Raw genomic sequence first — 14,864 nt, 5'->3', positions numbered from 1 at the left:
CTGGTTTGGTTTGTAGGTGTAAGCTTTAAATAGTGTGCATAATGTTGTTCCTTTAGTTTCTCGTTTCTCATTTTGATTTCTTTATACCTGTCTTTAATGTCTTTGTCTTTATCAGCCGACCTACTGAATGAGGAGACTTCTACATTGAGCTTCCTTTCCAACGTTTGAGTCTATGATGTGGATGGCTCCTGATTTTCTCCAGATGGAGTTGTACCTTTACTTCTATCTAGCTCAGTATCAGTTACTTGTGCTGAGTCCTCTGTGTCTTCCTGTTCTGAAACAGGATTGAGCCTTGGTCTCTTGCTCTGACTGGCTTCATACTGCACATTTGAAGTGTCCATACATGAGCTGGAGGCTTCCTCTCTGCTCCTTTTAGGATTCTTTTCCTCATTCTGAGGAGTTTGCATAATAGGAGGGGTGCTCATGGTTCTTTCTTGTTGTTTAGGTACCTGTAGAAACGAGATTTCATCAAGCTATCTTTCTAAATCAATCAATGCATTCTCAAAATCTACCTTTGTGCTATCCCTATCTACAAGAGTGTTTTACAACCACTAAGATTGATTGGCATATCTTTCTATCTCTAGTATTGGGTGATGAATGTAAGGTCCCAATTTGACCTTTTGTTTAAGTCTGGTGATAAACCCTTGAGGGTCATATCTCCACATGAATTTGTTTGGAAATTTCATTTCTTGCAGAATTAGATCTGCCTCCTGCCCTACTTCTCTAGAGTTGCAAATGAAAGGGCCTAACTGGTTTTTGACTATGAACTGTGTTCTTTTCTTGGCTGATACAAACTTCATCAGAGTTCATTATTTTCCTATAGTATTCTAGAGAAAATAAACTCATGCGAAGGTATTTGGGGATTTTGTATGGGGCAAGTTGGCACCCATAGATTCTTATTTCTGTGTGGTTTTGGTAAAGGTACCAATCTCCCACTTTACTTTTCTTGGACAACTAGAGGACTCTTTTGATATCTTGACTTATTCTGGGTGGAGGGCTTCCTGTCAGCATGGTCATGACTGGATGGACAAAAGAATCAATGAAATCTGTATAAGTGTATGGTGATGAATATTTGTGGAAAAGTGGTGTCCAAAATATGACAGACCTGGGCTGGCCTCTGGTATCAAGCTTCTGGAGGGTAAAGGGAAATCTGTCTGACTGGTAATATAGAAACATATGGTAAAGTACATATGAGTACTTGAACACTCTCTCATTATGCATTCTAGTAAACTGTTCATGCATCCTTTCAACTATGAACTGGACATAATTGTATATAGTAGCAGGAGGCTTTCCTGGGTGAAAATGGACATGAAGGCTAGGACAAGCTCATCAACAAATTCATCAGTGGTGCAGCCAAAAATACATGATATCATAGTCACTATGTGCTTTCCCCTTTCAGAGAAAATGGTAGAAACATATGGGGGGGCATCTTTAGGTATGTGCTTGTCTTCAACAATGAAAGTTTGAAACAATTGGGCCAGTTTTGATGGACTCAACTTAGTGTACTGGTCTAACAAATCTCCAATTGAGAGTGGGGTTAGGTTTGGACCTGGTTGGAGCTATAACATCTCATTGATTGATTCAGCTATGATGGTAAACAAGATTTTCTGGTTAGGGGACATTATTGCTCTTTGGTTGGGAATGTAACAGGCATGGCACATATGGACAATTTCAGGAAAAACATGTACTGGGGAAATTGGTATTTGGGAAAATTGGATTCCCAAAGACCAATGTCATCAGAATGGTTTAGATATCTGTCCCTACTCAAACAATGAAGTTTGAGCAAGACCTCATATGCACTTGTATCTCTGATTTGGAAATCCTTGTCCACCAGGGGAAGGTGGTCTAGGTCCAGATGGGGAGTGGTGATAGGTCTGACATCCATGGTGACAGGGGCAACCATAATTCAGTTCTTGTGGATTTGAATTTGACTGTGTAGGGTTGTATCAGAGGTTTTGATGGAAACTGGCAGTTTTGAGAAGGGTTTGGGTATGTGGTTTGAATTTAAAGTAATTCCAATTAATTTTACTTAATTAAAATACCTTTAAATACAGAACATTTTCAAATTCGAAGGGTGGCTGGTAATTCGTTCACAAATACCTGGAGTTTAGGTGAATTGATTTCAAATTGGTGTTCTAGACGATGGCAGAAGGTTGAAAGGGCTCTGAGAGGTTTGAAGGTGGTCTCCGTAGCTTCATTGAGGACTGAAATGGGGTTAATTGGTATTTTGCAATTTTGCAGGTGTCGCACTGGCTTGTAGAGGTTTTCGAAGAGCTCGAGAGAAAAAAGATGAAAAAGGGCTTCTTGGCCTTTTTATTAAGCAACGATCACTTTTTGGTGGGCAATTTTATGAATGAACGGTAGGTGGTTTATCGGGTTGAGCAGGGAGGCGGTTTCCCTATCCATGGCACCGCTCTTGTGGAGGAGGCAGTATTGAGGAAGGGTCACCCGATCTACTCCAATGCTCGACACATAGCAGTCGGGGGGCCGGGGAAAACCACCTTATTGGGCGGGTAAAGGTCGATCATTGAGTGCAGCTGATATGAATGTGGACCGTTGGATGAGGGGGATGGTGATCTGATGGTAGTCAGGCGATGGAGATGCACAGGTGATAAGAGCATGGGCTTTGTGGGGCCCAGTGCTTTAATCTTCAGTGGTTTGGGATTAATTAGGACTTAATCATGGGTTTAATCAATCGGGCGAGGTTTAATGAAGGGATTTTCTTAACCCTACCGCATAGTGATGTACTAAATGGGTTTTGTCAGGAATATCAGGTGATTTATATAGTTTATATTTAAACTAAGGGTTGGGATATTTATTTAGGGGATTTATTTAATATACGAGAAAAGGTATATCATGGGATTTATATAATTAAGTTAAAAATTAATATGAAATGAGCAGAGTGAGCATACCCTTAGCATAAATGTAAAATTTGCGCATTTTATTCACATACATTTCATACTTAGGATAAAGTACTTTTGTGGGTTTTTTGAGTGAAATAGGATTTACATGGGGTTTATTTACTTTTCCTAGGAAAATGAAGTTTAACCTTAGGAAAAGGGGTTTTATTAGGGTAATGAGGGGGAAATGAATTTTATGAAGGGGATTCTAACACTTGATGTCCATAAGTCATTAAGCCGAGGGTCCGGTCCCACCAAAAGTCAGAGAAATGCTCTAAGCCTCTTTGACTTGAAGGATTTAAAGTGCTAGAATATACTTGTGGATAGGAAATTAGTAAGTAAGGGGAAAAATGAATGAGGGGGAGTTAATCACATTAACTTGCAAACCTTTGTTTTTGCTTCCATAATTGATCATACATATAGAAATATGTGTCTAAGCATGATGCATGTGTTTTGATCCAACCAACTTTATACTTCAACAACCTTTCTTCTACTTACCCATTACTTACCCTACCATTTTTTCTTCATTTTATTTGGGTGCATTTAGACTAGCAAACCCTTATCATCCATTTTTCTTTTGAAAAGTAATCTATCTAATTCTAACCTTATATCATCCAAGGGCTCAGATTAAACTGATGAGCTCCTTTATTTTCTCTACCTATCTAATGATCTGCCAAGATTAAATTGTTTGGTTATATTTTATTCTCTAACTATAAACATAAAATTCAAAGCATGAAATAACCAAGATTAAATAGTTTGATTACCATGGATTGTGGCATGAATAACAAGCTACACACAATCATTATTATGCATAAAAGTAAATAGTAGTGGCATTTAGACTTGCACACTTTCATGGTCTCTTTTTGTTTTTGGGGTTCATATATTTTCATTTTTTTGACCTTTTCTTATTCTTTTTGTCCTTTGATATTTCTTTTAGGACATACCCTCTTTACATTTTTTAATTTTTAATATGGAAAACATTTGCAGAAAGCAAAGGTATGTACAATATTACAAGGCTTAACCTTAATCATTCAAAATTATGACTCCTATTGGTATAGGAACCTCACATGCCTTATCTCTTGGGTTTGTTCCATCCTAATAGGGGAAAGGAGCCCAAACTGACTTCCTTGGCTCCATCCAGCCCAACCATCTTCCGTTACGAAGCTTCTAGACCTGGAATCTTCGATTCCATATTTAAAAAACTTGCCAAAAGAGGATCGACATGACTGAAAAAGGGCTCAGTCACTCCGTACGGTACTAGTGCTAGTTTTAATCTCTATAAATCGGCGTGAGGAGGAAACTGGTTAGTAGCGATGTTCTTGTAAACTGGGGTAAAAGGAAGATTCTTGGGAAATGATGCAAAGGGGAATTATTTTTCTCATGAAGAGGGACATACAGGGAGTTTCTTCATGATGGGAAAGCATGTAGATTTCACTATAGAGGTCCTCTCGGATCGTGGACGGGGAGTACAGGGACAATGACAAAATGTTGTGTAACAGGTAGGCAAATATATCCTAGGGATAGATAAATGCAGTCATATGTTGATCCATTGGGAGAATGTTGATTTGATGATATCCGGAGAAACCATCCATGAACGAATAGATTTTGGAGTCACCACAATCATCAACAATCTGGTCAATGAACATGGTGGAGTAATTGTCCTTCGGACAAGCATGATTTACATCCTGATAATCGATGCATACATGGATTGTCCCTTGTTTCTTTATGACAGGGAAATTATTTGACACCCAATCAATCAAATGAATGGGGTAGATGAAACCATCACAAAGAATTTTTTCAACTTCACTCTTTGTCGTGAGAGCCATCTTCGGATGGACCAGACAGAGGCACTGTCAGACTAGTTTAATATCAGAATATGTTTTAATCTCATGCACCACTATATTTGGGTCGATACCTGGAATTTCTTCATAGGTTGAGGCAAAGACATCATGAAACTCTTGAAATAGGGATTTATAGATCTCAATCTCAGATGGAGAGTAAGATGCATCAATGTGTAGATTTTCGACAATCTCCAGTTTAACAAAGATATCAAGAGGTATTGTCTCTTTGATGTTTAAGAGATTCTTTTTGGAATAAACTACGTGAATAGAAATAGGATTCGTAAAAGAGTCAACGATAATGGGTAGATAGACATTACTGAGATTATCCTCAACGAAATCCGGTAAGGAGGAATGATGGTGATGATCATCCCACAACACATTGTCTGGGATTAGGATCTCCATGATGCTCTCATCGATAGAGAATATACGAGAGAATGGATTAGAAGACATGCCATAATCCAATGATCGATTGACCCAATTGATCGAAGAGAAGGTATAAGTCACTCAAGCTGAATAGATGGCTTCGTAATCAAGCTTAATGGGGCTAAGAAAAATTCGGTTTCCAAAAATATCGATGTTAGTTTCATCTGGTACAATCCATGGATCAGTTGGGATAGTAGAATATGATATCATATTGATATAAGAAACCGATGATGAGTTATTGGGAAGTGGAGGAGGAGGAAGAGAAAAGGTTCCCATGAGTGAGGAATCCTTCAGCAGTCCAACCCCAACATGATGATAAGAATGTAGAGTTTCCCCTACAAGTGGGACACTTCTAGTAACATGAGAATCAAAGGCAAAGAAGGTGAGTTGGTCAATGGCCACAATCTCGCCCTTATGAGGAAAGGCGATCATATGGAAATAAGTCGAAACAACCACAACCATGGCATAAACCCACGTGTGATCCAATAAAAGATTATAATCAAGAGGTCCGTCAATAACTTCCACTTCTATGGATACAATTTCCCCTCCTAATTAGACTTGTAAGGAGTTTAAAATACCACAAGGTTTATATGTTCCCCCATCAAAAGCTTTTAATATGGTAGGTGACTGACTCAGCTGAGGAGAATCAATCACTTTCCAATAAGACACAGACATGATACAGGTCAAGGCTCCCTTGTCTACAATAGAACAATGAATGTTATTACCATAGACAACGACCTGGATGATAAAATCCAATTGGGATGAAAGGCGAGGGGTATAATTTTCATGACTGAAAACAAACAAGTTGGAATTCGAAGGATCCACACATCCGATAGCCAAAAGAAAGGCCTTCTTTTGGGTGGGACAGTTTTGCAATACCTCGAGGGTCGACATAGTTGATGAAGATTGAGCCAAGCATTCAACTATGTTATAATTTTTAACATCCCTGGCATGAGGGTTGAAAGCAGATTTATGAATAACACCCTTCGGAAGCTTAATAATTAATTCTGTAGGAATTTTGGGTGGAGAAGGATCGGATGAAGGTGATGTCAAATTGGTAGGTTGATTAGTAGCCTGACCGTCTAGAGGATTCACATTACCATAGTCCTTATTCCGAGTGGCCACCACAATATCGGATTTAGACTTCATGGAGGAAAGCATTAAAACCATGTTAGAGGGAAAAGAGTCTTTTGATTGGGAAACAGGACGGTCAACGCTACGAGAGAAGTGGAGGATTTTAGAAATTGGTTCACTTCTGCGTAGTGGGGACAATCACGAGTAAAGTGCTCCTCATTGAAAATAAAGCATTGGTAGCGAGGCTTTCGTTTCTCATCAAAGGACTGATTTGTTTGTTTATCATGTGGTGAAGGATATTTCTTCTTTTTGCCTTTTCCTTTCTTCTTTCTTCTTGGTTGCTATTGATATTTTCCTTTATAAAATGAAATGACATTTATCTCAAAAGAATAAGCCATAGGAGGATTGGATGAAGGGTTTTGGGCAGAAGCAGTGAGAGCAACACCAAATTGTTTACTCACTGTCTGCGAACTGGTAGAACCTATTATGCCATCAACAACATGATATTATTTACTATGGGTTGGAGGAACAACATTTGAAGGTCTTAGAGCATTTGGTATCTTCTCATAGGGCATGCCAGAATGGGTATAGATGAGGTCCAAATACTAAGCATGAGAAATCACTTGCTCTTTTGTAACAACCCTACCTTTAGCTACATCCTTCATGATATATGGAAACAAATATTTAATAAACCATTCCGCTAACAATTGATTCAGAACATAGGTCTAAACCAACCGATGATGACGCAACCAGTCATGAATGTGATCTAAGATATGAGTAGCTTTAGTTTGTTTAAATTTGGTCAAAAGTTCCATTTGAGTTTCATACCGAATGGGAAACTAGAAATGTGTGAAGAAGGTGGTGGCTAAGGAACTAAAATCATGAAACGAATCTCTAGGTAACTCAATGTACCATTTAATTACGATACCTGTAAGAGTACATTAGAAAAGATGTAATTGTATGGAATCATCATTAAAGGAGTTTGAAGAATACCACAGATGATATATCATGACATGGGTCAATGAGTCTTCTCTAGGATTCCCATTGAATTTTGGGATATCAAAAGGAAATTTTGTAGGAATTATCGACCACCAAGGCGAATGAGTGATACGATCGTTGGTGAGCTGAGTCAGGTCTAGAAATTCTAGAGTCACCACAAAAGTTAACTATCGGTTAATATCTGTTAGAGGATAGCCTAGATAAGAAGGAATATCCTTAGCAATAAGTACTTGCATTCTTGGATAAGGAGGGTTCTAATAAAGAGGAACATGGGCACCAGAATAAGGAGGATTCTGGTAACTAGCATACACGTAACCTTGTTGACTAGCTCCAGGATAACCCTGTAAAGGATGGAATGGTTGGGTATGGACATGTTGGCCTTGAAAAGGCACTTGAGGAATACCCTGATAAGGTATATACTATTGCCCTGTGGGATTTTGCATCGTCTCGACATAAGGTGGATTTGATTGAGGTTGTGTCATGCTATACACAGACTATAAGGTACATTGTAAAGGCTAGGTAAGTGGAACCTAAGGGGTACCAGATAATGATGGAATAGGTTGAGATGAAATAACAACCTGTAAAGGTTGGTTTACATAAATTTGAGCTTACTGAGGTAAATATTGAAGGGTAGTAATTTGAGATGAAGATGGCATAGGTTGAGGATTCAAAAATATGTCCCAAATCGAACTAGGATGGATGGGAAAGTTGGTTTCCAACCACTGGCTTCCATCCCAGGATAAGGAGGATTATAATAAGGCTGATTACCAATTTGAGGTATACCAAAAACAGGTTTCCCCCTGCCATAGGAGGAGGGGATCATTGAGGCAACTGTGCCCCAGATGGAGGGTACCCAATGTAAGGAGATTTAGGTTGTTGAAGGTAACCTTTACCACTAACATAAGGTCCAACCTGTTATTTAACTATAGGTGTAGGTAGAGGAGAAGGAGCAGGCTAAGCATCATTCATAAGGGAAGTGCCAGATGGAATTCCTGAAATAGATGACATGGGAGAGGTCTAAGGACTGGAAGATGCACTAGAGAAGGTACCAGATAAAGACTGATAGACAAATTGGAATGGATAGGCCACCATACATATGTGACTTTGGTGATGTTGTAAACATATATGTGGAAGCAATATTTGATTTCCCGACCATAGTGGTGGACATGGGTTGGGAAGTCATATCAAATCCAATCATGGTTAACAATCCAAATGAAGATTGTCACAGCAAATACTTGGGTGAGTCAAAAGAATGAGGTAAAGGAGTTTGTGCTAGAGTTTGAAGAGGAGGAAGAGGATCAGTTTGATAAAAATGTAGTCCACTCCAATGAATATGAGTAGAAGGAAAAGGATCTTCTTGCGGGATCTCTTCAATCCTCACAAGATCATATGGAAGAGGTTCACTATCGGGTCCAAGATATATAGTTGGAGTTTTTATATAAGACAAAGGAAGAGAAAGGGAAGGTCCTGATGTAACAAGTGAAGATGGTTGGGGTTCCTCAAGTTCAACAACCTTAGGAAATAAAGTTTCCGACTCAGGAAAGTCAAGTTCAATAACCTCAAGCAATAAGGTTTAGTTTCTTCTATTTCGATTGCATAGAAAATTTTAGGGGCGAATGTTCGCCCTTTGGTGAAATTAAGGGGTTTTAAATTTTCAGTGGGTGAATATTTTGTATCATAGCACATTTTTACAAATCACCTCAAATAGCCCACCTTATTTTAAGGGAGAGGGTAAAAAAGGTAAATTTAGCCCTTGAAACTAGGAGTTACAACCTTCCATTTGCCCATTTTCAAGAATAGGTTTTATTTAAGTGAATCCATTCGCCCATTTTCAAGAATAGGTTTTATTTAAGTGAATCCTATGGGCCAAATACCATATTTATAAAAAAGGTATGGTAAATTAATAAAAATATAAATAAATGAGAGGTATGGTAAATAAATAAAACATTTTTTATATTTACTCCATAAGTCACCTTATATACATGCAAGGGTGTAAACAAATAAAAATATAATTAAAGTGGAGGTATGGTAAATAAATAAAACGTATTTTTATCCTTACTCAAAAGGTATGGTAAATAAATAAAAATATAAATAAACTAGACGTATGGTAAATAAATAAAACCTCTTTTTATATTTTTTCCATAACCCTCATTCTATTTATGAAGGCTCAAGAAAGAGGTTTTATTTAAGTGAATCCTATGGGTCAAATACCATATTTGTAAAAGAGGTATGGTAAATTAATAAAAATATAAATAAGCGAGAGGTATGGTAAACAAATAAAACATTTTTTAATATTTACTCCATAAGTCACCTTATATTTAAGGACACTGTCACACGGAATCTGTCAAGGGTGCGGACACGACTGACCTTCCTAGAAGTCTAAGACATTCTAATGACAAACAAGACAAAATGGAATGATCTTTCTCTAAATACACCTTTTACAACATGAAAACTACAAGTGTTTAGGCTTACCTTATTCCAAAACGCTGTTGTTGAAGTCCGTTCTTGACGATCCGGATGAGCTCCTCCTTCAAGTCAATTCCTGCAACCACAAACAATCAAACAATTACCAAGCACTTGCATTTCATATAATAAAACATATATTCAACATGCAGACCAAGGAACACATGAAATAACTCATTAACACAAGCTATTGAGAAAAATAAACCAGTTTGTATTAATAACGAAACAAAGAAACTCTTACAACCTGGCCTTGGTGTTGTGCAAGTTCCTCCCAGGGTCCATCAAGGGTTTTCCTCTACTTTGACAAAGCTCACCCTCTCCCAAGTAGAATCAAGTGAAGACAATCTCTCCTCACAAAGGCTCTAATGGAAGACCTAAATCCTGCAGCATTTACCCAAAGAAAATGTATAGCTCCAACCTCCTCTCCTTCTGGCTCAATGCCTTCATTTATAGTGCTGTAAAGAGGTTATTCAGGTCCACTATCAATGGGATCATCCCCCTTTATGGGTGGGATAGCTCCCTTATTGATGGGATAGGTTCCCCCTTAATAGAGATACATGAACCAACTGGAGGCGCATCCATTTCATCAAACCGACCTCTAGAATGTTCTAGAAGTAACCACAAGTAACTTTTTCAAGATAAAACTCGCGCATTTTGCCTTTTACAGAGGGACGCACCTGTCCCTTAACATACAGAGCGTCCATGGACGCATATTTTGTGAACATGGTCAGCGTCCCCGCAGGTAAGGCTAGAGAGAACCTGCGACCCCAGAGATAAACATGATTTTTACAAGACTTTCTCTCTTCTTTGAGTTTGAGATGGATAACAGAGGCATGAGACTTGCCTAAGAGGGTAGCATGACTTGTTGATTGGAGCCATACTAACTGTAAGTAGTCAAGGTGACATTTTTTAGTGTAACAGATTGCCCCCTAAAGTGCGAAGCCTGGAATAGAATAGGGTTTTGTAATTCTAGGAAGGGTGAAGCGCTTTATCATTTCAAGGATTGCCTTGTGGATGGCCTGGTTGGAACCTGCAATTTTCAACACAAAATACATGGATAAGATTATATCATCACTGAGGTAGGCATTCCCATACTCAGATTCAAAACTTTAACTAATGGACTAACTATTCTGATACAGGAATGATCTTGCAGTACATCATTTTTATAGACTTTTGTAGACACAGTATGGACGCAGCCATCTGTTTATGATTAGTCTACATAGATAATGAATACAAAACTCCTCGCAGCCTGGATGGTAGAAACTAGATCCAGGGTCTTCACTTCTACTTCCCGAATTGGTACGATTCTAGCCATGTGATTAAATGATTCGATGTCGAACATGGTAGAAACCACTTGATTACCAGTCAATGATGTAAACTGTTAACAAGCGTGAGAGAAACCACCAGTAATGTCAATGGTTCTCAAAGTACCAAGCACAACCCGTGAAATGTGAATAGATGTTTTGATGTCGAACACTTCACGGAATCCTCTGATCGAAAGTCAATGATGTAAACTGACGTCAAAGGCGAGAAACCTGCCATTGATGCATGCAGACTTCAAGGTACTGTCGATTCCTAAGTCATCTTTCTAGATAATGTGTCGATGTCGATAGAAAGCGACCCGTTGCAGGCAAGCCTGCAACACGAAATCATTGTTCAAGTTGAAGAAATGTTGCTGTAAGGACTGACTCAGGGATGGTCAAATGGATGACAAGTATTTTGCAGATGAAAGTTTTGCTTGCAGACCTCTTGAACACATAACGACACAACAGATGGTTTGGTGACGAATAACTCAAAGTTGATCCCTGAACCCGGTTAAAGATTTTCAAAGTGATTTAGTCAACTGTGAGGTAAAAGATTTCCCAACCCAGGTGAATGAAAAGTGTCGTGTTCAAGAGCGGTAATAAAGTTTCTTCTGAGGCAAAAGGTGACAAATAGGTTCATTCTTCTCTTTTTTCCCCCACCATTTCTGGCAAGTACCTCTTTATTTTTAACAAGCTTGAGGAGGATAACATATGCTTGATTATAAGCTCATCCTTCGGACGAGTCCAACCTAGTTTAAATGCGAACCCTAGGAAGGAGTGGTTCGTTCCTGTTTGTAATTGAACAGGTCCTTTACTGTAAAAGTTTAACGAGCCCAGTATAGGAGAAACTCGGCGTTTTTCAATTTTAGAGAGTCTGAAAAACTTAAGGAAACTCCACGTTGAACTTTTTCGTATATTTGTGTCCCTCAAGCCCGAAAAAGTATAAAATAATACCTGGGGGAACCGCTTGATCTTGCGACCAAGGAGTACTTTCATAATAGTATCGTTGACCTGAAAAGTAAAAAGCGATCAAAGACACGTCGTTTTATTTCCTTATCGAGTTTGAAACGACAAAAACCCGGCAATCTTTTCCTGATTTTACGGTCAGAAAAGAGCTAAAAGGGGACCGTCTTTTAATTCCGTTTTAACGAGTGAAAAAGAAACACTCGGCGATCTTTTCATGTTTTAGGAGTCAGAAAAGGGCTTAAAAGATGACTCTGAAATTTTGTTTGTGAAAAATTACAATTTCCCTTGAAATCCCTTCGTCCTGCACAAAAGCGACACATTACTCATACCTGTTTAAAATAGGCAAAAATACATTTGAAAACATCTTTTCATGGTAAAAAATGAACTAATTCATCCAAAAAACCTATAAAAAGACCTTTTACCATGTCATTTTTACCGTTTCACTGTTGAGGTTGAAAAAGGAGCTTTTGACAAGAAACTTCCCGTGGTTGCTGCGGAAAATCTGACCGTCGGAATCGAACGCCGCTTCACCGAGGTATTTTACACATCCCACTCTTCATTTTTATCCGTTTAGTTTTTTGTTTTTGGTCTCTGTTTCATTTTTTGGGGGGGTTTTGGGTTCAAAATGCGCCCCTCGGCGGACGCAGGTGCCCTTCGGGTGAGCCGCGTCCCCCGACTTTTTCTCACACGGGAAAAAGGTCTGGGGACGCAGTCCGCCTTCAGGCGAGCTGCGTCCGGACGCCCTGTGCTAAAAAGCCGGGGTGCGTCTTCCGCAAAGGGCGCATTTCAAAACCCTAACTCTCTCAAAAAACCACCAAATTTTCTCAAATTAATTTCTAATTGACTCTTTTGATGTGCAGGGGCCAAAACATGTTAGACTGGAGAGAGAGAGAGCACGTAGAAGACGATGAAGCTGCGATTAACCACCAACCCTCTCTGGATGCCTTAAGAACATGTGGATTGTACAAATATTGGACCATACCGGGCATGAGGGGCCAGGTAAGATTTTTGGAATGGCTAGTTGAGCGATGGAACGTTCAAGATCAATGCTTTTACATTGGAGGGCACCAGCTCGAGATAGAGCCCTCGGATGTATACTTTCTCACTGGCTTGCCAAACAGAGGTGAGCAACTCAACCTTGCGGGGACCAGGCCGGGTGGCCAATCCCTTGATGATCTCCGCGAGGAGTGGTGCAGACCAGGGACTCGCCATAAAAAGGGCGTGGAGATAAAGCACATCGCTCTGGCGGAACTTAGAGTTATTGCATTTACGGTCACTAGGATTTGTGGCGCGGCCGCCTTGCACATTGCTTCCGGATCCCAAATGCGGATGGCAGTTGACTGTTACCAAGGCACCATCTTCAACTGGTGCGAAGCTGTGTCGGCTCATATGAAGAGCCAACTAACCAAGGCAAAGAACGGACGACTAAAGACTTTTGGATATGGGCCTCTAGTCGTGAGCTTTGCCTTGGAGAGAGTTCCTATGCTGATCCCTCAGCAACTCACTGTTGATGACTTGGGTCCTCGGGAGCCAAAGCTTGTTCGATGGGTTGCGGTGATGGCCCGGCATCCTGACGAGGGTGCTGCAGTGGTTCGATTCTCTGACAGTTACTTCGACTGGCTAGAGGGCCAGCTTTTTGTGATACAAGACTTTCCATATGCCGGAATGGATTTCAGAGGTGATCCGGACATGGTTCTTCCACAGGGAGAACAATGGGATGACAGAGGTACTTTCATTTTCACAAGTTTTCTAATTATGTATTTTTTATTTTTCATATATATCGTCTCAAAGTAACAGTAAAATTTTAAAAATGCAGATGTTGGACCACAGCGTCCAGCCAATCTCCGGCCTTACGACAGACGACATCCAGCTGCACCGGCACCGGCCTTACAGGATGCGACAGCAGAAGTACTAGCCGATTTGGAGCATGATCTAGAGCGTCTCACGGCAGATATACCTGAGACTACTATGGATGACATTCCAATGAGGCTTCAGCGCTTCGTGGTTGCAGTCCCTGGACCGTTTAGGAGATTTCTGCGCAAGATAGCCCGCGCAGTGGTGTCGTACAGAGAGCACCACCAGTGATTGACTAGTCACTTTTGTAGTCACATGTGACATTTTTGACTTTTTGCACTATCATTTTGCCGATCATAAGGTGTGTTAAACCTATGATCGAAGACGATGTATATATTTTTGGACACACTTCTATCTATATCTATATATCACTATTATCGGCTTATCTTGTTTAACATGTATGATGAAATGTCTTTAAATTTACTTGCATGATTATTATAAATGTCTGTCCAACACTTGAGAAGCAATTGCATCTGCTAATGTATTCAAAGACCTTGGAATATGTTGATATTCAATGTAATCAAATTCACGTTCCAAGAGACGCACTCTCAAAAACAACCTTAATAACACAGGATTTCTAATGGCATAAACTCTATTAAGCTGTAATACAACAAGTTCAGAATCTAACCTCACTATCAAACGTCGAATTCCAAATGAAATAGATTCGGATAATAATTCAACCACTGCACTGTATTCTGCAATGTTATTCGTTGTTTGACCGAGGCTTACCCCATGCATAGAAACTAACTCGTCAGAGGGCGAATAGATAACCCAAGCTGCGGAAGAGATATTCCGTGTACTACGACAAGCACCATCAGCAAATCCAATGTATGTTTGGAGAGGCGTCGACATCTACAATATCAAGAGTAAAACCAAGATGAGCCAAAATAATGACGAAAAACCACACTTGCTAAGCTAAGCACACTGACTAAACTAACACACTTGCTAGCTAGAAAGGAAATCTAACCTATCTAAAAATTTCTCCATCCATCATTTTAAGCATAATACCTCTTTAGGTAAAGTCCATTTCTGGGTTTGCC

The sequence above is a fragment of the Pinus tabuliformis genome, chromosome 3_2, assembly GCF_031772625.1.
Source record: "Pinus tabuliformis cultivar Carrire ecotype Pingquan chromosome 3_2, CPIR1, whole genome shotgun sequence".
NCBI classification, from domain to species: domain Eukaryota; kingdom Viridiplantae; phylum Streptophyta; class Pinopsida; order Pinales; family Pinaceae; genus Pinus; species Pinus tabuliformis.
Note: the sequence above shows the minus strand (reverse complement) of the source record.